This window comes from Sceloporus undulatus, chromosome 2 (genome assembly GCF_019175285.1).
Source record: "Sceloporus undulatus isolate JIND9_A2432 ecotype Alabama chromosome 2, SceUnd_v1.1, whole genome shotgun sequence".
Classification (NCBI taxonomy): Eukaryota; Metazoa; Chordata; class Lepidosauria; order Squamata; family Phrynosomatidae; genus Sceloporus; species Sceloporus undulatus.
In genome coordinates this window covers 218285489-218310694 of record NC_056523.1, presented here as the reverse complement: position 1 = coordinate 218310694, position 25206 = coordinate 218285489, and the positions used below count along the sequence as shown (strand labels likewise).

The following is a 25206-nucleotide window of genomic DNA, read 5'->3' as shown; positions in this document are numbered from 1 at the left end:
AATTCAGAGCGTTTGTATGAGAGCTGGTGGGATAAAAGGATGACATTTAAAACAGGTTCCTAGGGACTCAACAGGCTATTCTGATCAGCCAAAGCAACAGAATCTGGAGACACCTTCAAAAATAACTCATTTTACTATGGCAAAAGCTTTCATGCGCCACAACACCACATGTTTCTGATGAAGTCTACAAAAGCATTTATCTTAGTAAATCAAGTATGTAAGTAAAGTACCACTAAACTTTTTGTTGATTTAAAACCAGAAAGTACAAACAAGTCTTGGCAAAAAATAATGATTTTTTTCTAGTTCTGTGAGGGAGCAAATCCTCTATGATCAGTAACAATTTGCAGATGCTATATATGGGATCTTGCATTGTTCGAGTTGAGCTACATAAATGGGGCACCACAAGTATGCTACAGAAAAAATGATACCCATATGGCAAAGTCTTCCCCCATCACATTTAGGAATACATCCTCTCTACATTATGACCTCTTTTGCCCCAGCAAGCAGCACCACCAACAATATAGGGTACAAATGGGAAGACTTGCACATCACAAGAGTCCCTGAACATTACAAGGGGCACAACAGTGATGCCATTTTTGCAGGACCTCCTCCATGTCAGACCTGGTTCTCATCCAGCTGAGGACTGGGCAAGTCTCTAGGCAATGAAAGCAAGGTCAGAACAGAAAGAAAGCCTGATTATCAATGAGTAATATTTGATCCTCTTTGACTGAGCTGTTCATAGAGGCTTCCATTATAGAGTTGGCCTGCCTGAAATTCTCCTTTGGTCAAAAGCTGTGAGGCAAAGTCACACTACCACCACCTCAGTGTTAAGATCCTCAGGTTTGTTGTTGTGTACCTTCAGGTTGTTTCCAACTTACAATGTCTCTAAGGTGCTCTTGTTGTTTTTGTAACAGAGAAGCAAGATATAAATTATGATTATTATGTGAATCTTTCATTGGGTTTTCTTGACAAGATATGTTCAGAGGGTCTTGCCAGGTTATCAACACCACATCCATGTTCTATTCTTGTCACACTTCAAATGCAAAATATGTATTTTTATCATGGATTATCCCCCCCCCGCCAGCCCCTAAATGTTACCAGCATTTTTAGAGCCACAGTCACTGTCCATTCCAACTTGAGTAGCCACTGAATCAATGGGACTGATATAAGAATTGACCTACCATGCCCCATTGATTCAATGTGACTAGCAACTGGATTTAGCTGTCAATGTCCTAGGCTGGGTTATTGAATCTATTACTGGGCTGGGCTTGCCTTCTACATATCATTTTGTGAAACTCTGCTTCCCTGCACTCCACTAACTTCAGTGATAGGGGGGGGGGGATGAAGTCTCCTTTTCCCTTCACTCCCAAATTTCTAGCATTGGGAGACAGCATGGTGTAGTGCTTTGCATTTTGGACTATGACACTGGAAACCAGAATCCATGCTCAGCCATGGAAACTCACTAGGTAATCTTGAGCAAGTCACATTCTCTCATCCTCAGAGGAAGGCAAAGGTAAGCTCTCTCTGAACAAATTTTGCCAATAAAACCTCATTATAGGTTCGCCTTAGGGTCACCATAAGTTGGAAATGACTTGAAAGCACACAACAAGAAGTAACATAAGACTTCAGTTGAGCATTTAGAAGCAGATTTTAAGCATCAAAAGAAAAGGGGCAGCAAATATAAGACTCCCAGCTGTGAATAATTTTCAATGACTCACTCTCTACAATGTTAGAAATTTGGAAGCTGGAGGAAATTTCACAGGGAGGGGGCACAGAATTCTTATGGCCTGGAAGTTGAGATCTCCATAAGTTATTATTGTATGTCAGAGATTCTAACAGCCTAATTTAGATTTGTGAAAAGCCCCTTTCTTGTTGTAATAATCAAACAACTGGAAACCAGAAAGCATTGAAGAGCTACTTCAAATTGTCTTGTATATTGTACTGGCGCGTTACAGACCGCCCCTTTGGGGTGGCCTGTAGGCGCTCCTTTCCCTGGTGTATCGGGGCCTCAGCTGCCAGAACGGCAGCCTCTGAGGCCCCGATCTGCCACTGTTCAGGCCGCGGGGAAGTGGCAAAAGGAAAGGGGTGTCCTCGGGGCTTGAAGCCCCAAGGACACCCGGCGACAGCGGGGAGGAGGAGAAAGGGGCAGCTTGGCCCCTTTCTCCTCTGCATCACTGGCGCAGCCATCTAAAGGCTGCGCCTAGCAACACAAAGCTGGAAGGAGCTCCGAAATGGAGCTCCTTCCGGGGTCGCGGAAAGGACGCACTAGGCACCCTCGTGTGGCCCCACTACATCACAACCACGCCGCCTTGTTTGGAGGCGGCCTGGTTGTGACGTAGTCATGGCGGCGGCCGTGTGGAACAGCCACTGCCATAGGGTTGGGGGTGTGTGGAATCGCCGCCACTTCCTAACCCTAGTACATGCTCACCACACACTTAGAGGCCCGTCTGTAACGGGCCACTGTTTCTTACATCCTCCTCTGCCACAAAATATGCATGCAAGGCCTTAAAGACCAGAAACAAACAGGAATTGGTTGTGACTGAGGTGAAATTCCCTCGGATTTCTGTTTTCCCAGTTTACTAGCCATGGACATTGCTCTAGCTCAGTGCTTCTCAATTATTTTCTGTCATGCCCTAGGAAGAAGAAAACATTTCACGCCCCCCGCACGACTGTAAATAGTATCATTTGTCTATAAAATTGTTATAAGTACACCTCTGCATAACATACCTTTAAAGAGCCTCATGCCCCCCCTTTACGGAACCTCACGCCCCCCTCTGGGGGGGCCGCCCCACTATTTGAGAAGTACTGCTTTTCAAACTATCTTTCAGAGTCAGAGTCTTTCAGAGTCGGTGAGTGCTCATGGTATGACTCCATGCCGCTCTTCTCAATGTCTGCATTTCTACTCCCAGCACAAAAACCCGTGGGGATTCTTCACCCCCCCCCCCAAACAATTCAAGTGGTAGATAAGACAGAGCTGTACAAATTTATGTAGAAATGGATGTTGCCATAAGACCTTCCTTATCAACCCCAAAGACAACAAAGAAAACTAACCTTAATTTTATCTAAAGTCCTGAAAAGGTCTTGTAATGCTTCTTTTCCAGTTATTAGAAGGCAGTATAATATATCTCATTCCAATCTTTAATCTGCTCCCAAATTGCATTTGGGCCAATGTGTTTAGTGAAGTTCTGTTGTGCTAACGTGCCTTCAAGTCAGCTCTGACTTAGGACTTTATCACACAAGCCACAATCCCACCTTGGGTCTTGCCGCAATTGTGTTACTAAAAGAGAACAAAAACATACCAATTTTGCAGCTTTTATGACCACACCTCTCTTCACTATGGGGCTTTTTGCACCATTGAGGGTCCCTATCTTCTCTCTTCCTCATCCACCCTTAACCCTATCTCCCTGCTCCCCCCAGCTTCTCCACTTCACTCCTGCTGAAGAAAGATTATGTCTCCTCACAAGGAGACAGTCATTTCTTCTTTGGCAAGGTGTGGGGGCATTGGTGGCATTACTGTTAGGTGCCTGGGAAGGGATGCTAGCAGTAGTGGTGGCAGCCTGTCCTCCCCTCCCTCCTGCTCTCCTGTTGTCTTGCTCACCTGTCCCCCTGTCCCCAGCCCCTTACCCACCCGCTGCCTGATCAGACCCAGAAAGCCATGAGAGAATGTGGGAGTGGAGTACGTTCATTCCTCTTACTCCAGTGCCTTGGCTCCCTTGTTGGAGAGAACCGCAGCAGTGGAGAAGGCGGGAAGGGTGCTTGCCTGCTTGTCTCTCCTTCTTTATTGCCTTGGTTCCCTTGACTGAGAGCCATGGCAGCAGAAAAGGCAGGACGGGTGCACACTTGGCCTCCTTGGCAAAGAGAGCCATGGCAATAAAGGAAAAGGGTCAGGGACCAACAGCAGCACTGCACACACATACCCACCCTCACAGCAGGAGGAGGGCCCAAGCAGGTTTCATCCCTCCTATGAAGTGTCACCCCAGTGTGATTTGCACCTCCTGCACCACCTTAGTGACACTACTGGGGAGGGAACACTGACACTATATGACTGCCCAATACCGGAACAGCCATGCAAGGGAGTTATCGGAGTTGAGGAGAAATGCTACAGCAACGTTTTTGGGATCTTGTTGACAGGTGTTTCCCATCAATGAAAAGGAATGTTCTAACACCAAAGCAGCAACAAAACGGCTGCAACGCTGTATGACAAGTATGAACTTATTAATAATTATTTCACAATATTTTTTGTTTTTCTGCTTGTGTATAGTAAAAGCATAGTGATTTAAAGGTATAGTGATTGGAAACCCTTGATTCTATGTAAAAGAATAAAACAATTGCTATGGCACAGTATCTTCAATCTGCCTGCATCCAAAAGCACATCGTTTTTCCTCTTGTCATGGTATACCACTATATCTCCCTTCAGGAAACGTGAAGGTTATTTGGAAATGTTATTTAGAATCCAATTATAATTTGTACATTATCTCTTTTAACATTAGCCCTGGATATGGAGCTATATATAGCACAAAATTGCTAGATATTTCTCATAATAAATTTACCTCTGCATTTGATTACTTACTGCACCAAGGCATATTAATGTTTCTGTAAGAGCAATTTTGAATGCCATGAGAGACAAATTAGGTAAATAATCAAAGGGTTTTGTGAGCCCAAAGTTGCCACCCACATATGGAGGCTGCCTGCTGTGTCTCTACATGATCTACTACATGGTCCTTGCCAAACCTCCTTCAGCACTGACTAATTCTGCTATATAGATGCCATTGGATCATTATGATACAACAGACCCACCTAGCTCTACAGTTAAATCTTACAGGAAGAAACATGTGTCTGCTTGAGTCACTGTGTTCTGAGTTTGCTTCTTTCTAGTTAGCAGTCGCTTTGACAGAAACATAAGGACTGCACTGCGTGTGTGTCATTATAGACCTTGAGTGTGTATGGAGAATGAAGTTTACTGGAAGTAGGCAAGGCCAGAGCAACAAATTTATAGCAAACAGCCTCCTCTGGGGAGGGTATTTTGGGCTTCTTTTATGAAATGTATACCGTCTCTTGAATCACTGTTTTCTTATAGCACATGAGCATACTTGTTGAAGAGCCACATGGTATAGCAGTTTGAGCGTTGGATTAAATTACAGTTCTGGAGACCAGGGTTCGAATCCCTGCTTGACCATGGAAACCCACTGGGTGACCTTGGACAAGTCACACTCTCTCATTCCCTGAGCAAGGCAAAGGCAAACTCAAAATCTGGAAAAATCTTGCCAAGAAACCCTGTGATACAGTTGCCTTGGGGTTGCCATAAGTCAAAAATGAGTTCAAGGAACAACAACAAAAATGCTTGTTGGAGCACACCATTTGGAAATTGATGCAGTAACTGAAATTATATAGTGGTACCACTTCAGAATGCAGGTGGAGACCCATCATATAAATACATTTGTTGTTGTTGTGTGCCTTCAAGTCATTTTCAACCTATGATGACTTGCTTTTAAGGCAAATCTATTATGGGGTTTTCTTGGCAAGATTTGTTTAGAGGAGGTTTGCCATTGTCTTCCTCTGAAGCTAAGAGCATATGACTTGTCCAGGGTCAGGCAGTGGGTGTCATGGCTGGTCTGGGAATCGAACCCTGTTCTCCGGAGTCGTAGTCCAACACTCAAACTACTATGCCATGCTGGCTCTCCTACATGCACATATACACAAACACACGCACCCACAGTTCACTTCACTTGGAAAACGAGCATCTCAGGAAGAAGACTAGACTAAAAACCTTTCTGTAAGATGCTAGTTTTCTTATTGGTTGTTTTTTTCAGTGGATGCCTTTCAGCTCTTGTGAAAACCCACTTATAGTCTGAAACGACACAATCCAAAAACACAGTTTTATTATTTAAATGAGAATCAGGAGTAGAAGTAAAACTGTTTCATAAGCAAAAATCAAGTATACCTGCAGTTTATTACAATCAAAAAATGTGCAATACCACTTTGAAGAAGCAGTGCTTTCCCGTTAATGTCTGGTACCTCATGGTGTTTGAGTACAATTGCTTTATGGAGGAAATTAATGCTGCCAGGTAAAATAAAGGTCAGAGCTTCTGTACCTTTGGAGAAGAGAGAATTTCAGCAGTTTTTTCCTGTATGACAAGCAACACCTGCTGAAATTCCCTCTTCTACACAGATATTGAAGGTACAAAAGCAAAGACAACTTAACAGGAATATACTTATGTAGGACGTACCTCTTACTTTCAATCCATGCACTGCAAATCTCTTATATGTTCAGTTGAGAGAATGCCCCCTCCAAAACATTGCTCCCCACAATGAACTGAAATCTAGAAATGAAGACCTCCTGTAGATCCCACCAGGGAATCAAATTCAGGGATTTGGGGGTCATAATACTTACTCTTGATTGTTGGTTTCTGGCTTAAGATGTGGGAGATTTCTTCCATGGATCTGTTTGGAAATCAATAAAGGCATCCCTCCCTCATAGCTGATTCACTTTGAGCAAGACTGCACTTAAGTTACAAACTAATGTAAAGACTTTTACAATGCTTTTATTTTGTGAATTTAATACTGCATTCCAATTTTGTACTGAATGTTACAGGGGTTGATATTTTCTTACTCACAACATTGTGGTGGTGGTAGTGGTGTGCCTTCAGGTAATTTCTGACTTATGGTGATCCTAGGGGGACCCTATCAAGGAGTTGTCTTGTCAGAATTTGTTTAAAGGAGGTTTATTCTTGCCTTTATCCGAAACTGAGGCCCTCAACAGATTGGCAAGAAATGCTGGCGTGAGGGCAGAGTGGGGGTATGGTGACCGTGAGTCACCTGCCCCCATGCCAGCATCATGCAGCGCACCCCACCCCAGCAGTGTCATGCTGTGTCTTTGGTGCAGCATGTAGATGCGCTGCACCAAAGAACCGCAGAAGAGCCATGGCGGTAGCTATGGTGCCCTTTCCACGGTGCAAAAATAAGTTGCTTTTTGTGGCTTCTTTTTGCGCCACAGTTGCCACATCCCCAACCCAGCGCTTCCAGGGCCAGTACAGAGAGTGCATGACCTGCCCAAGGTCACTCAGTAGGTTTCTAGGGTCAAGCAGGGATTCAGTTCTTGATCTCCCAGTGACACTCAAACCACTATACCACCCTGGCTCGCTTTGTGCAACTTTACAGATCTCTAAGTCAAAAAGTAAAGTGGATATTGTTAAGAACTGAGTTTGTGCCCTTCAAGCAGGCTGAATAAGAAGCTTTATCCTAATGTGGATTTTGCAAATTGTTATAACCAAGTAGCTACTTTTGCTTATTGGAAGGGAAGGAACTGTGACTGTCATCATACACACACTTAGGGATAAGCTTCACCAATTGCAATGGGTATTATTTTGGAGCAGACACATATATTATTATGTGTGTATGTGCCTTCAAGTCTCCTGTCAACTTATGGCAACCCCATGAATATGATAGAGTTTTCTAAGGCAAAGAATACTAAGAGGCCATTTTGTCAGTTCCTTCCTCTGAAATGTAGCCTACAGCATCTGGTGCTGACTGGCATCCCATCCATGTACTAACCAGGGCTGACCTTACTTAGCCTCCAAGATCACACAGGATCTGGTGCCTTTAGGGTAACCTAAATATATGATTACTTTGTAATTAAACAGATAGACAGAAGATTAGAAAGGTGGGAAATGAGTGTGAGGATATGTGTTCATAATATATGTATACACAGTCATACTATTCAATTACCATAGAGGATAAAGAAAGTTAATAAGCTTCCGATTAAGCGGGTTTTAGTTTAGGAAAGCTTATCTCTCAGTAACCTGTTAGTCTTTAAAGTGCCAAGGGCTCTCTTTGCTGGGAAAAAAAAAAGCCTACGCTTTGAAAGTTAACAAGGTGAGAACTAAGATTAGCAGGCATCTAAAGAATGACTCTTGTCCCTTCTTCCACCCCCAGCTAGGGTGTTAAACAGGAAAACAACACTTAATCCAAACATTTGCTGAAGTGTCAAAGTGTGAACATCAAACAATTACTCTAGCACCAAAGGGAGGACAATTCCTTTTTGTATCCACCCATAATCCCCATTCATCTCAAACTGCATTTCAATTAAGTGGCGAAGGACAGCCAAGAATGGGTTGCTCTGTGCCATTGCAGAACAATGAGGCCTTGGCTCCAGTTGAAACTGAAAGGTGTTACTGTAATACTAACAAAAAAAGTTGGCTAGTTAATCACAAAGGAAGTAATGCAAGCAAGTCTTTTAAAATATCATAGGGACTCAGTAAGTGCTTAAATTTGGTTTGATCATACCCAAAGAAACCAATTTTGAATCCCTCTTGTTCTTTAAAGAATTAGGCATTCTACTCAACTGTTTCTTTCCCAGAGGAAAGGAAAAGAAATTGTGTGATGACTAGTGATGATTACTCTTTGGGAGCTTCTCTTGATTTGTTACTTGATTCTACTTTGGTCAGATTATAACGTAATACCCAGCAGCACTTATGTTGTTGTTGTGTGCCTTCAAGTGGTTTCTGACTTATGGCGACTTGAAGACAACCCTATCATGGGGTTTTCTTGGCAAGAGTTGTTCACAGGAGACTTTCCATTGCCTTCCTGAGGCTGAGAGCATGTGACTTTCCCAAGGTCACCCAGTGGATTTCATGGCTGAGCTGGGAATTGATCCTTGGTTTCCATAGTCATAGTCCAACACTCAGACTACTATGCCATGCTGGCTGTCACTTATAGCTCAGCACATTTCAAAAATGGAGAGCACTTCATATACAAAGCCTATCAAAATAACTGCCTGTCCAGAGCTTGCTCCACATTTGAAAGGAACCTCTGGTCATAGCCATTCCTTCTAAATGGGTCTATTGCATGACAGTAGTAAACAAAAACTGGACCTGGGAGCCATCGCCATTCCCCATAATGCCCCTCACATAAATATAAGTCCATGGCATGAGAAGGTGGATCCCAGATATAGCTGCCTGATTCTCATTAGAGCACAAAAGTTAGTGGAGGTACATTATTTTAAAGGCAGCCCAGTGGCATATCCTGTTGTACTCCTGAATCTGCTCTGAGTGCAGTGGAGAGATACTACCAGATCTGCTCATAATTCAATTGGGCGCTTGTTGTTGTTGTGTGCCTTCAAGTCATTCCAAACTTATGGTGACCCTAAGGTGACCCTATCATAGATTTTTCTTGGCAAGATTTGTTCAGAAAGGGTTTGCCATTGCCTTCCCCTGAGACTGAGAGCATGCGACTTGCCCAAGGCTGGGTTCATGGCCGAACTGAGAATCAAACCCTGGAATCTCTTTTCCCAGTCCAACACTCCAACCACTATGCCATGTTGGATATGATCACACAATATCACAAAATGATTGATCACACAATGATCAATATTGGTTCATGTAAGGCTACGAATGAGTTTGTGAGTGCAGCAAGATTTTAACACAGGAACCTCTTGCCTCAGCTACTACACTATTTCCACTTACTATACCAAAGCTTCACAACATTACATTTATGAACTACCACAACCTCTAGAAAACTCAGTCACTGCAATGTGCACAATATACCAGGGCTGCACAATTTGTTACAGTGTGCCATTGATATCTGCTGGAATTTGGTTCCAGGACCCCCTATGGACACTAAAACCCATGGATGCTCAAGTCCCATTAAATACAATGACATAGTGAAATGATGTCTTTTATACAAAATAGCAAAATCAAGGTTTGTTTTTGGGAATTTATATATTTTCAAGCCATGGATAGTTGAATTTATGAATAAAGAATCCTTGAATATGTATGGCTTGCTGTATTCACCAGACTAACTGTAGCCTGCCAGCAACGTACTATTGCCTGATAGCATACCTTTCAAGTTTTCCAGTTTAGCACAGGCAGTTGGATTTAATCCTCTGGGCTCTCATTTTTCAGCTATGTTTAAAATGTCCCAGTTTCTCTCTTCTCTTCCTACTTTACCCCTTTATTTTCAGCTTACTACAGTTGCTGCAAACTGAGTTCAAAGTGCAAAACAGCAAAGGGAGAGAAGAGGAGGAGTGGAATCTTCTCCTTCTCTGTAGACTCAAAAGCAAACTGCTGTAGCCTTTCCCAGTTTGTGTATTCTTCCACATTAATAACTTTTGCCATTTTGACAACACTGTGATATTGGTCAGCCACATGTGTCCTGGTTTTAATTTGTGAAATTTTAGAGAATATGAGACAGATTCTTGGCAGAATTCAAAGATATGAGCTTTCATCGACTTAAGTCTGCTTCCTCAAACGCATCTGACGAAGGAGACATAAGTCTATGAAAGCTCATGCTGCCAACTTCTTTCTTTCAGTTAGTCTCAAAGGTGCTACAAGATTCTTGGCAGTCTCTTTCTGTGATAGTCCAATGTATACAGGAAATTTATTGTGTCCCTGGTGGTGGACCATAGATCACTGAGTGGTTCCATTTGGCTTGTGGGGCATGAATTGGCCAGGCATGCAGTACTCTGAAACTTCTCCAAATGCAGTGAAAGACAGAGCATTTTTATTATTATTCTGTGTCTGAAACACTATTTAATGCTTTTAAAAAGCTAATTACAGATGAGTGGCTTTATTTTGCACTAGTCCCTTTTAATTTTTAATGGATAAATTAAATATCATCTGTAGCCACACCTCCCCTGGAGGAAGCTGTGGACTGTGAAAGGGCTTTTTGTTTTAAGTTGTGCAACTGCTTAGAGCTGTGTTTCATGTGGCTTGTAAAGAAGCATTGCCTGTACCTTGCAAACAGCAGGCTTAGGTTTAATCCTTGCCAGTTGCAAATTTATCCCACCACTCTTCATTGCCTGCTTAGAAGACTGTGACTTACCTGATGCATAGCCACACTGGATCATGACAGCCAGAGCAGTGTAGTACTACAGTGAATAGAGGCAAAACAAAAACAGCAATTATATTAGCAAAAATGAGGATTAATCTGAAAGTCATTTTCCATTAGTCATTTTTCCACACTATAGAGCCTTAGATGACATTAAGACCATTTGTTCTCCCCTGTGTTACAGGAGTCCACTTCAAAGGGAAGAGATTGTAACATGTCCACCAGCAAGAATTCTTAAATACAGTAGCGCATGTTTGATTTTCCTATTCCATTTTCCCTTAAGGCAAGCTAGGAAGTCCCAAGCTGCTCTGTTCTCAGTTGTCCCATCTATCTTCTCATCTACTGTTGCTGCTCCCCTCACTACCGTGTTTTCCTTGGTCTCTTTCACACTTAGCATTGCCAGAGTGAAAACTAGAGAAGGCTACTGTATCTTTAATGGTTGTATAGAAAAAGGAATTTCAGCAGGTGTTGCTTGTTACCTGGTTGTGTGACAAGCAATGCCTGCTGAAATCCCACTTTTGCTCAACAATATCACAGGAGCTTCTCCAGTTTTCACTCTGGCAACCCTAATCATAATCCTAGCATGTTAGTCCCATTTTAACTGTCTTCCTATGGAATTCTGGGTTTCATAGTTTGGGTAAAGGCACTAGAGCCCTGTAGCAAAAAATTCTAAATACTTCACAAAACTAAAAACCCCATCATTCCATAGCATGGAGCTATATCATTTATAACTATGTAGTGTAAAAGACCCCTGTTAGTTCTTTCTTTGAGCAGATGTAAATAATGGTAGTTCCAACTAGAGTAGACTAATTGAATCAATTGGATTTACATAACTGTTGACTCACCATTCAGTAACATTACTTTGGTGGGGTACAGACCACCCAAAAAGGGCGGTCTGCCCATGCCTTGCTTTGCTCCTCACGGAAGCCGCAGCGGACAAACCGCATGGCTCCCTCGCGGAGCAAAAAGAACCTACAAAAAGAGGGTTCTTTTTGCGGCGCCATAATGATGCCACAGTGCGCCAGTGGCGCACTCGTGACGTCTTTATGGGGGGTGACGTGTGGACGCTAAGCATCCCTGAGGCACATATGGGCGGTGCGCCCTCGGCCAACTCCTTACGTGATGAGGGTGCACTATAGGCCCATCTGGATTGGACCTTTATTTGGGACTACCAGCAGGATTTAAGTCAGAATAACATCCTGCTGAGTGTGTGAACTAACTCCACTGAAAAGCATTGTGCTCAAGCTGGCGTGACTAGATGATATGAAGGAATTGTCAGTGGTGTTGGTGGAATGGCTCAGCCACACATGCAAGGAATATCTTGAGGACTGCCATATCAAACTGCACATGTGAACTGAGCTCTTTAATAATCATGGAGATCTTATATTGTAATAGCTTCTCTCTGTGTGTGTATGTGCCTTTAAGTTGCCTGTTGATTTATGGCAACCCCATAAATTTCATAGGGTTTTCTTAGGCAAGAAATTCTCAGAAGTAGTTTTGCCAGATCTTTCTTCTGAAATACAGCCTATAGTACCAGGTATTCATTGGCAGTTTTCAGCCAAGTACAAACCACAGCTGGCCCTGCTTAGCTTTCAGGGTCAGACAGGATCTAGTGCCGTTAGGGGATTTAGGCCAAAAGAGCTGCGTAGAAATCTGTCTGTTTTTAGTCCATGTCATTTCAGTATGTTTGTCACCCATAAGTCTATTTTGTTCCATTTCCAAATTAATCTGTGATTTAAAAAGAAAATCCGTAACACAAATGCATTTAAACCCATATTTCCTAATGTATTTTCCCTACAAAATAGCATTTCTAAATGCATTTTCTCTGAAAATGCAAAGCTTATCATTGTTGATTATATATAATTATGAATCAAGAGCTACATTAGAAGCTGGAGAATAACCATATTCTAATCTGCACACTGGTTCTGGAGATGCCACTCAGATCTGTTTCATATTGGAATTTGTTAAGATTTACTTTCTCAAGGATGTATAGCTGATGCCAATGTTATTTTTCATAACTTACCTCTATAAATAACTGCATGTGCATACACATGGAGCCTATTCTCTTCACCATCCTATGGCAAAAGAACTGCTCACACAAGATTATAGCAGTTATTTTTCTGAACAGGACTTACTCAACAATCAGAAGCCCCTCACCCCATTGCAATAGCTACTGTGATTTTCTGTGTTGAGAAGACCTGCTGTTACACTGGTTGAGCATACAGATAACTTACATCACATTCTTGTTTATAACAGTAATCCCACCCCTTGCAAAAACTGAAACTTAGACTGTACATGACAGTCACATTTATAATTATACAGTAGCATCAATCTCATGCCAATGTTTGGTATACAAGAACAAAGTTGTGCAATTCAATAACAACCAACCCAGTGCTGGTCTGGTCAAACAGGCACTGTCAGAAAGTCCTTAGTTTTTTGATGGCTCTGGTATTTTAATCCTCTGTTCTCTCTCTTTTCAGCCGCTTTAGCGACCTCAAAAGAGATAGTCAACCCTTTCTTGCAAGTGCTGTTGGCAGATGTTAGCATTCTAGATCTCACCATCCCTCTCTTTTTCATCATCACTATTTAGGGCTCCACCTTCTTTAGAAAGAAAGAACATGTACAGCATATTGCACAAAATTTCAGACATGAAATCCAGAACATGTGTGGCCAAGCAACACCAGAGTGTGGTCAAGCTGGCAAAAAAGGAAGAAGCTTGGAGAGGGTATAGTAGTTTACTGTTGTCTGAATCTACTGGGAAGGGCAAGACTCTGCTCTCTTCTCCTCACCTCTCTTCTTCACATGATGAAAATAATCCAGGATGAATTTAGGATGAATCTTTGTTGTTCATACGCATTCCAAATGCACTCGATTTTGTGTGTGCACGCGCTAAAAATCCACTTATCCCAAGAAAATTGATATCAGCCTTTTTTCTGAGATTGTACAAACAATTTGCATTGTCAGTTGTGTGAACAATGATGCAAATAGACCTAAATAGACTTAAGATAAAAATCTACATGTCTTTAATGAGGTTCAAATGCATTTGCATCATCGATGGCCCACGCGGTCAGGAAAGCACTACCCCTTCACCAGTGGAACAGCTGCTGCTGGGGAGAAAAAAAGGAAAGAGAGCTGAAAAGGAGGGGAGAGCAAAGGGGATGCTGACCCCCCCTCTATCTGGCTGAGGGGTGCTGGTGGGTGCCAGGACAAGGGAAGGGTGCCTGCATATGTGAGTAACCAAACTTGTGGAGATGCGAAGCGATGTGGTTCCTGGAAGGATGAAGTTCCATGGTGTGAACAACAAATCCGGAATGCGTGAGTCAGGTTATTTGAATCGTTCCAGTAAAAAAAAAAAAAAAGACAACCCCCCCCCCCCCCATGTGAATGAGGTCCCAGTTAACTGAATACACAATGCTGAGTTAAGTGAGTGCAAAAATTTTAATTTGCGAAATACATTCAAGTCTCACCTCACCCCCAGGCAGCAGTTAGGTAGCTCAAAGCTTAGACATCATCATCTCGGCTTCAGTGTCCCCACAGAGCCATCTATATTGACAGATAAAAATTGGGACACATGTGGGCAAGCAGCATTAGAATGTGGTCAAGAGGGGAAAGGTTACTAATTATAAATTAACTAAAACTTAAGAAAACATAAACTAGGAGAAGCTGCCGCAGTTTACTTTCTACCTATTGGGAAAGGCAATTTTCAATTGAAACAGACAGACAAAAAAAAAAAGCAGCTTCTGGTTGCTTCAGGGGTGGAGTGTGCACACGACACATGCCCCTGGAGGGGCTGGAAGTTGCTCTGAGGCCGCCTAAGGCTGCCCGAAGCCAGGGAGAGAAGGAGCACTGAAAAAGTGCTCCTTTGCGACAGCCTGTGTGGGACTGTGGCAGCAGCCTTTCAAAGAAAGGGGCTGTCTGGTCACCATGGTCCCATGCTGATTGGGAGCGAATTGGGAAGCAACTGGAAGCTGCTGATCTGCTTCTCTCCTACGTTTGCAACAAGTGAAGTAAAGGGAACATGGGAGGCAGAGAAAGACTGGGACATTTCAAAAGTAGCTGAAAAAGTGGGACAGCCAAGTATTAATTGGGACTGTGCCAATCATGATCCCAAGTGTGTGGATAAACAGTGTTCGATCAAGAGTTTCGCTTTTGCAGAGAGGCTCCTTCCATTCAGAGAAGGAACTGAGATCAGCAAGAGTTCCCACTGGAGGAAGGGGAGAAGAAATGATTTTTGCCCATTCCTATATTTTGTGCCACCTTTCTCCCAGAAGGGACCTAAGGCAGCTCACAGATAAACACACACACAAACACATATATACAATTTTTTTAATATTGTCAAGAGCATCTGAAAATACTATAAAATTACATTAAAATATGCAATAAAAGGCACAGCCAAAACACACATAGGCCCGGTACAAACTGGCACTTTGTGGAGTCCTCACCGCGAACTAGAGCTAGATGAGGCTGGGCATTTACATGCCCAGTAGCCCTAGTCCGTGAGGGCACCGCCATCATGGCTTGCCCCCATCCACACAGGCGGCACCATGATGGCATGAGAAGGAAAAGGTGGCAAAGATTACTTTTGCAGCTCCATTCCCCATTCTCACAGCACTTTGTGAGCGAAGGGAACTCTGGACCCAAGCCAATATTTTTCAAAGCACCCACATTCAAATATGTCTGCTTCATTTATTCCTAATTATTTTTCTTGATAATTTCCCACAAAATCAGGGACAAATGCATTTGTTTTCTGCATGTCTGGGAACATTCAAACTGAACCAGAAAGGAAATAAATTTACAGCGCTTTTTCCCCTTAAAAAACCTGACCACCACCACCACTTGCCACTGGCTGTGTGCAAATTTAGGCAGCATAGAATTTCCAGAATTAAGTAAAAAAAGTATTTGGATGTGCTGCCTTGGTGTATGTAACTAGCCTTTCTAAATTCTCTCTGCATTCCCTCTTGCATGAAGGTAGCCAGGGCTCAGACTGATTAACCTTGAGTTGTACAGAGTTGTACATAGTTCCTCCCTGCCCCCCTTTGTACTGAATTTAAGATAGGCAAGTGCAAACTGTTCTCTAGCTTTCCCACCTTTTCTACCATCTCTGGTTGTTGTTGTTGTTTGTTCTTAACTGCCTCAGGTCATGGTGACTCTATGGATGACACATCTTCAAGACCCGCTGTCTTCCCCTGCTCTGCTTAAGTCCTGTAGATTCCTACCCATGACCTCCATGATTGAGTCTAGCCATCTGGGGTGAGGTCTTCTTCTCTTTCTATGACTGCCCACCTTTCCCAGCATTATTGTCTTTTTGAATGAGTCATGCCTTTTCATAATATGGCCAAAGTAAGACAGCCTCAATTTGGTCATCTTGGGGGCTGTGCACACCGGCCATAAAGACTTGCCCGGGGGCGGATTCAGGGTGTGGCACTTACATGATGCATGACAGCACATGCCACTCCACACAGCACACGGTGTCATGGTGCTACTCTGGCACTCTGTCCAGACTGCTGCGGCTATGGCACCCTTTCCAGGGCACAAAAAGGAGCCACTTTTTGCGGTTCCTTTTTGCCCCCTAGAAAGGCCAGATCAGGGCCGCAGCGTGTAGTTGCCATGGCCCTGATCCGGTGAAAGTGGAGGTAGCTGCAGGCCACCCCTTAGGGGCAGTCTGCCCAGCTTCTTGGTTTCTAAGGTTATTTCAGCCTCGATCAGCCTCGATCTGTACAAGGAATAATTTGTTTTGGTTGTCCATAGTATCCTCAGCACTCTTTTCCAGCACCACATCTCAAATGAGTTGATTTTCTTTTTATCCACTTTTTATACTGTCCAGCTCTCTCATCCTTACATGGTGATGGGGAATACCATGGGGTGGATGATTCTAACTTTAGTGCCCAGTTGTATATCTTTGCTCTTTAAGATGTTGTCTAGTTCTTTCATTGCGGCTCTTCCCATTCTTGCTCTTCTTATCTCTTAACTGCAGTCTCTGTTCTGATCAATGTTTGGAGAAGTCCAAGGTTGTTGTTAACTGCCATGAAGCAGAGTTTGATTTATGGTGACCCCATGAATGAGAGACTTCCAAGTCACCCTGTCTTCAACAGTCATGCTCAGGTCTTGGAGATTCAGGGCCATTGTTTGTTTTTGTTTTATTCATTAGCTGGGTTCGTAGTTGATTTTAGATATATGTGTAAAAAGTATCTGTGGTTTTGTTTATGTTTAACACACACACACAAATATTTTTTAAAAGGACACCCACTGGGTGAGCTTGGACAAATCACACTCTCTCAGCCTCAGATGAAGGCAAAAGGAAAAACCCCTCTGGGCAAATCTTGCCAAGAAAATCCTGTTATAATGTCAGTAATAACTTGAAGGCACACAACAAAAAGTTCCTAGCTGCTTTCCTTCCTCCTCAGAGGTCAAAGCTATACAAAAAACACAGTAACAGGAAAATGAAACTTATTTTATGAAAGGATAAAAGAAGGCATCCACCAAGGAAGATGTTGCCACACAAATCAAGAAGTGGAGAAATGTATAGAACAGTGGTCCTCCAACTTTTTATCCTTGGGACCCTCTCTTTACACCTACATGCATGCATCATGCTCTCCTCCGCCCTATTCAACCTAGTATATGAATTTTAAAAATTGCTTATTCAATGGGCTTATTTTCATTCACACATTCATGTGTATTCATATTTTAACATTTAAAAAGAAAATAATATTGTTCAAATTATAAGTTTTATTTAAGTAAACTCAATATTTAACTCAATGCATTTGTAAATTTACACATTAAAAGGTTTGGGAAGAGGAGGAGGGAAATCAGAGCCTCCATGCCTTGTGCTCCTCTTGAGAAATTCTTGCACTCTCCCTCAGGGTCCCTCCCTACCATTCGAGAGCCATTGGTGTAGAGGTTTACTGGCATCCCTCTTTTAAACTGAAAAGATTCATGCTACACGTCTCATTTGAGTGTTGCTTGGTTTCTGTGGCTATATTTGGCATCAGATGTGTATCTAAAGATGCTCTGATAGGCCCAAATACAACAAAACAAATTATTAAAATGAGCATATATTCACTTTTGTCATGTTAAAACGTGAATATAATGGTTATCCAATAGCTCCGGGTCCATGCCTCTTAATTAGCAGGCAGCAGCCACCCCCCCCAGCAATGCTGAAGGACAAGGAACCCCCCCTTCCAGATTTGGGGGGGGGTGACCAGGACCAAAGGAGACATGCACATCACACCAAACAACAGCGCACTGGGTGCAAAGTTGCCTAGGAGTAGGGTTTGTGACTTCGCTAGTTCACCGAATTTACTCAACTGTGGATTGAAGCGTGATTGCGTTCGGAGTGCGTTTTAACATGAATAGAGCATGTTCTTTCAACCATTCTTCAACCTCTTTTGTAAATTGTGGGGTTCCTTGGTTCCTCTCTCTCACTCGCCTAAATATGCTATGCTCCAGTCATCTGGAGTCTCACTGAGCATGCACAAGGGTGCCAATTTGCAATTAAGAACCCACCGATGTGATGGCTTACTTTGCACAGAATCTGGGTGGCGTTTGGGGAGGCCATTACAGCAAATTTAAGGCGTGATAAGTAATCACGTAATTGCTTGAATTTTTGAATTGACCTCGCTATCTTCTTTTTCAAAATTGAGAGCCTCCCGTCCCGTTTGATAAACTCCTTAGTCTAGCTGCTGCCGCCCCAGTAATATCTGCTGCTAAAAATGGGACATGCAACAGACCCAGCAGAGATAGAATTATCAGGCAGCTGCAACTGACTCTCATCAGATGCCCCTGATCAGGCCTATCTCAGCAAACCAACCCTATTGACACCATTGAGCAATGGGAGGGGAAAGGAAGGAGGTTAGGGCAGTCCACCACCACCCTGCACTGGGTGACACCAACCATAGCAATGCCACTGTATATTGATGGACATCTGTGGATGCAGCTGGAGGAAAAGGTGCTCACATATGCATCATGCTCACAGAGAAATGTGCAATTTCATATGTGCATGTTGTTGTTGTTGTTGTGTGCCTTCAGGTCTTTTCTGACTTATGATGACCCTAAAATGAACCTATTATGAGGTTACTTCAGGAGGGGCGTCACTGCCATCCTCTAAGGCTGAGAGAATGTGACTTGCCCAAGATCGCCCAGTGGTTTTCCATGGCTGGGCTGGGAATCAAACCCTGGTCTCGAAATGTCCTAATTCAATGCTGAAACTACTAAACCATGCTGGCTCATCCAAATGTGCATGTAGTTCTCTTTCAACATGATTTAGTTAATGGGGGTGTATCCAAGGGAGGAATACAATTTAAAACACAAGCACCAGCGTGTACACATTTGAAAACTCAAAAGCAAATAAAAGAATGGATTTTGCCCTTTTGAAAATCAGCAGAATCATGATAGAACTGGAAAGAGACTGGATGTGGAGGTGATAAGGGGTGGCCTTTTGCTAATATGGACTTTTAAAATGTACACATCTAGGCACATTCTCCGAGTTCTGGCTTGGAATCCGTCTTGAAATTTGGAAATGGAAAATAGTATGCAAGCTGCGTCTTCACAATCTTAAAAGCATGAGAGAGACACTGAAAGTGAAGGACGTTTAGCCTTGTGAACTGTGCCAGCATTTGAAACACATAATGCAGAGAGATGTTATCTGCCTGTGTTGTGATAAGCAAATGACATTTAATATTAATGTATAATTATAACTTGTCAGTTTGCAGTGACTGCTTAAGGATATACCACACCAATTACAGCACAACCCAGTTATTATTGGGCTGCCAATAGCTGCCTGATAATTAAACTGGACTGGTGTGTTGCACTGAACACTATCTTATGTTTCTGTTAGGGGCTTAAAATCCAATTATTCATCTTAAGTGGAGCAGACCCATTGAATCAAAAGAATTTACGTAGGTATCAATTTACAAAATTTCTGTTTATCTAATTGGGTTGACTTATAGATTGGGACTGACACTTTAAATTAGTCCAGGTGTACATTTAACAGAATTACCAGGATAGTAGAAAACTATGCATAAAATAAATTCACTTTTTGCAAGCAAATGATTTGTATAGTAAGTGAATTTGAGAAGGCTTTGTCTGTCTTTTACCTAATGAGCTTGCTCCACAATAACAGACTTTTATTATCTATCATTTAGAAGAGAAACGGTAGGTCATACTTTCACCACATTTGGGAGCGGGGAAAATTTGCTTTATACGCCTGATCCAGTGCATGGATCCATCTAGTATCTGTACCACACTGTTTGGCATATTCTTTGGATGAGACGCCTTTTCCATTTCAGTCTTCTACCATTACAGGCTGGTGGCTGCTTCTCTAATACAAATCTGAGCTTTGGAAGAGTGTGACCTGCAGGGAAGAAACTTCATACGGCAAAAGGAAGTGTTTATTTCCCTGTCTGCTGTTTCTCTGCTATAATTCTCTTCTAGTACTGCTTTCCCCCCAACTTTGGTTTGAAAGAAAATATTTTTTTAAAATGAAAACATGGCTCTAGAACCTGATAATACATACCAATGATAATAATGGTGGTGGTGGTGGTGATGATGATAACACAGATAAAGCTCTCTTGGTAAGACTGATAACTGTTATTTCCTCCCATTTCTGTTAAATGTATCATCCACACATCTGTCTTTGGCGCATCTTTCCATAAATATCGATATATGTAAGTATTGTTCTTGCGTTCCCACCTCATGCTGAAACAATGTAAGTTATAACAAAAAGATTCAGCAAAAATTCTCTCTTTTCTCATTTTCTCCAGCAATCCCACTGTCTCAGTACCTTGTCACAATCCCTCTGTCTCAAAGACCCATAGACTTGAGCCACAGGGCACCCAAGGTGGAATAGATAGCATTCACCAAATTGCATTTCCTGCATCCTGATTCCCTCTACATATCCCAGGGAAACATTTTATTCCATCTGTTGGGGTTAAATAGTAGTGATAAAAGAGATTTTCAATGGCAACGACCAAACTGGAATGAATAGTTTTGGCTCAGTTTTGCTTTGCAAAGGCAGTTGACAGTATATTTTTAACCCCTCCTGAGAAAATAACTGTAAATCCTGCTGAGATGGAGACCAACGTCTATTTGTCTCTTGCTAAGAGTTCCTTTCCTCCCATGTTCTCAGATTTGCTTAGTTGTGTTAGCTCCTTGTGGGATTTCCTCAAAATCTCTTCCAGTTAAAGTAACCTAGATAATTTCACGTCATCAGCAAAATATTGCCAGCTCACTGTTCATTCTGTCAAACAGGTTATTACTGTTACTGAGCATCAGCATTCCTCAATCTGATCCCACAGTCAGTTTAGCTCATTACAAGTCTCCTTCCTATCTGAAGAGGAGGCTGGGCTATTTATTCCCAGCCTTTCCTTCCAATCTCTTAACCAGCCTCTTAATCCCTCTGAGGACTTTTAAACTCCCACTCTTGAGTTACTTCATTTCCTTAATGGCCATGTGCAAGGAACTTTATCAGAAGCCAAAATAAATTATATTAACAGGTTCGATTTATTCCACCATGCTTAACCCTTTCAGAGGTGCAAGTACAAACTTGACCTTCCTTTGTAGGCCAACACATTCTGGAGTACACCACGTCGTGATAGGCAGTTTTTGAAAGAAGAGAGAAATTCAAGTCTGACCCATTGTGTTACTCCAACTATTTTCCTGATATTATAATTTGAGACTAAAGGTAGGAGCTACCATTTTGAATAATTGAGTGGTTTGCTATGTAAAATTCCCTATGCACATATAAAACTTGATGTCACGGAGAGAAGTTCTAGATTTACCTTTCCCCCAGTATTCTAGGCTGTAAGTGTGTATGTACACATATACACACAGTATATGTGTGTGTGTGTGTACTCCAAAATAGGAAGCAATTCCATAACTACAGTGGAAAGGGGCCTAGTCTATGAACAGTCCAGAAAAGCTAACCTAGAGCATATCTGACACTCTCCTATGGCCAGAGTTTCAGAGAGTTACTTTTTGGATTATACATAGGGTTGCCATAAGTCAGGACCTTCAAACCAGGACAAACGTAGGACAACATTTTCAAATGTAGGACACCCTTTTAAAAAATGGTGGGCACACGAAAAAATGTGATGATTTTAAAAAATATGTTAATATAAATGCATGTTTCTTAGGTATGATCAAAGTGAAGGACATTTTGGCATTATTCCTAGAAAGATGGCAGAAATGTACTTCCCTTTCTGCCCAAAGCACCCCCCTCCATTCCAAAACACACAGGACACACATTTGGGCATTGAACATGGCTTTATTTAACATTGCCTCTTGCATATTTCAGAGGCTTATGAACAAACAGTGGTCGCATGCCTCAGAAGCTGGTTAATATCAATATCACCATCTTCATCATCATCACTATCACTGTTAAAAGTGATGAAGGCCTTGAGTTCTGGTCCCCACAGCACACTCCAGCTCCCAGAATTCCACAGCACTGAGCTATAAAAGAGTCAGGGCTTGGGTTCTGGTCCCCACAGCACACTCCAGCTCCCAGAATTCCACAGCCTTGAGTCAGAAAAGAGTTAAAGCATTGCCAGCCAAACTGGGTTATTTCTCCAGTGTGGATGCAGCGTGATGGGCTCCCTTTTGCCTGGTGCCTCCCTCTCAGCCCCTCCCCCCCACATGGCCCCCACGAGTCCTGGCTTCCCTCTTGTTGGGAAATGCAGGCCTGGCCAAGGAGGGAGTTGGGCACACAACAACAGCAGCAGCAGCAGCAGCAGAGGTGGAAGGAGGGAGGAGGAGAAAAAAGAAAGGAAGGAGAAAGAAGGAAAGGAGGAGAAAGAAGAAGAACAAGAAAAAAGATAAAAAGAGGAGGAGGGGGAAGAGGAAGAGGAGAAGAAAAAGAATAGGAGGAGGAGGAAAAGAAAGAACAAGAGAAAGGGGGCGAAAAAAGAAGAGGAAGTACTTTGCCGGTAAAGCCCTCTCCATGCTGCTCAGCCTGGGGCCCGCGTGGGGAGGAAGAGAAGCTCCTCCTCTGGAGGCTGGCCGGCCAATGGGAGATTGGAGCTGGAACAGCCCCGCCCCCTGCTAGCTTTCGCAAGCTCCTGCAGCAGGGGCGGGCTGTCCAGCTATTGGCCAGCCAAACTGAAGAGCAGGAGTCCCTGATCAGCCCTGCGCACGGCCACGGAAGAGCTGGCAGGGCAGCCCAGGGTGCAAAATGGAAGCGCCGGAGGGATGCAAAGGCTGAAGCAGGAGCGGCTGCAAGAGTGGCCAGGTTGGTGGCAGACTGGCAGTCGGCAGCAATAGCTGCAGAGTGGCTGCTGCTGCTGAAGCAGGGCCCAACTCAACCCGGGGAAAACCCGGGGGAGGGGCAAAAACAGGACGGGACCATGCCAGGGGGCCAAAAAACGGGAAAGTCCCACCCCCAGGCGGGATATGGCATTTCTAATTATACAGTATCTCTCAGAATTTCTCAACCAGCACAGGGATTGTGGCCACTGTGGTCCAAAAATTTTAATTTTGCAAGCTTTGCCTCTAGCTCCACTTTGCAAGACAAAAAAAAATTAGTCCATGGCAAAATGTGTGTGCTACTCCTGACGTTCTTGCTGAGTCTAGTTTCAAATGAAGAATATTTTAATACAAAGGATGGCCTCTGTAAAGTAGAACGCCGGACCAGACTACTGGAGAACTTTCTTTATTCCAACATTTTCCTAAAAACCCCGTCTCTTTTTGTCCTTTTCTGCTGGCTTCACTTCAAATGACCACTTCAAATACTTTCTTCTTCCAAATTTACTCACTTTGCTTCTTTTACGTTGGCAGTACAATGTTTCAGGCAAACTGCAGAGGAGGAAATGGGGAGCTAGGAAGCTTCCTGTGGATATCTTCACAGGGCAATTAAAGTCTTCCTAACACACTTATGCAGACATTCATCCTAAACTGTACTGCTGATGACCTGAATTTCTAACATCACTGAAGTTTCTCTGTGCATAGAAGTAAGGTGTAGGAAACCTTTGGAGGATACCATTTTGCAAACAAATTCTGCAGCGTCTTTTCATTTGGCTAATTAATTCCTTCTGCTGGGAAGGATACTGTTATTAGCGTTTTCTTGCCTTTAGGATCTTAACACAATGGAGAATGTAAGGCCACTAAAGTTTCAGCATCTAGGAAAAACTCAAACTCTTTCCACTGTATGTGTGCCAACTAATACATCTTAGATTAACCTTCTCTAAACCAGTACCCTCCAGAGCTATTGGTTTAGAGTTCTCACTATCCACAATCAGCACAAACCTGCTGACTAGGGATGGTTTGAGTTATAGTCCAAATACTTCTGAAGAGCACAACTTGGGGAGTTCAGAGATAGAGCCATGTTCATCTGGACACTCAGTATGCAAAGAAATCTTGTAGCAGCTTTGAGACAAAGGGGCTAAATGACCAGCTTGAAATGCCAGCATGGGAGCAGTGTGGAGCATGGCATTTTGACACCATGCACCCTGACGCTGGCATCACATCGCATGCCCAACTGCATGGCAAGGAACATGACAGTGCTCTGTTGGCGCAGCGTTTAGATACGCTGCACCACAGGAAAGCCAAAAAGCTGCCACTGCAGCAGCAAGGGTGCCTTTTTGTTGGTGCTAAAAGCAGTGGCATTTTGCTGTTCTTTTTAGCTGTCAAGTGCCAGATCGGGGCCACGCCGTGTAGTTGCCACAGCCCCGATCCAGTGAGGAAAGGGGCAGGGGGACACTGCTCCAAAAAAGCAGTATATTTTACCCCTAACTGAAAGAGAGAAGTTGGTAGCACGAGCTTTTGTAAGCCCTTCCTAGGGGAAGGTGGTTTTGTTGTCGTATGTTTCCAAGTCATTTTTGTCTTATGGCGACCTAAGGCAAATCTATCATAGGTTTTCTTGGCAAGTTTCTTCACAGGGGCTTTCCCATTGCCATCCTCTGAGGCCGAGAGAGTGTAACTTGCCCAAGGTCACCCAGTGGATTTTTCTGCTCAAGCAGGGAATTGAACCTTGATCTCCAGAGTCATAATCCAACACACAAACCACTACACCATGCTGGCTCTCATGTGATGAAAATACTTGTGATTTTATTTTTAAAAAATGTGGGAGAAAGTTAGTTTTAAAGTTTTAAATGCAAAACATTCCCTCCATCCCAACTGCCAATGCTGGGGTTTCTGTGGAGGAAGAGATGAATGGGCAGAAACAGCCTTCCCTCAGTGCCACCTGCCACTGTTGTGTCCTTTAGAAGAATAGTCAGCATCTGCAGGAAAATAATCCCCTCCTCTTTTCCTAGGCAGGATCCACATTGCAGAAATAATGCAGGTTGATACCACGTTGACTGCTGTGACTCAATGCTAGGGAATTCTGGGAACTGTAGTATTGTGAGACATTTAGCCTTTTTTTCAGAGAGCTCTGGTGCCAAACAAACTTCCATA

The 25206-nt window shown here is 43.0% G+C and overlaps 1 long non-coding RNA gene across 1 annotated transcript in view; it reads right to left on the bottom strand.

Moving 5' to 3' along the window:
- The window catches only part of LOC121920179, a 39502-nt gene that overhangs the window by 1446 nt on the left and 12850 nt on the right, over positions 1-25206 (bottom strand). The window contains exon 2 of the long non-coding RNA XR_006101688.1: positions 10819-10864. This is a non-coding gene — a long non-coding RNA (uncharacterized LOC121920179). The remainder of the gene's footprint in view (positions 1-10818; positions 10865-25206) is intronic.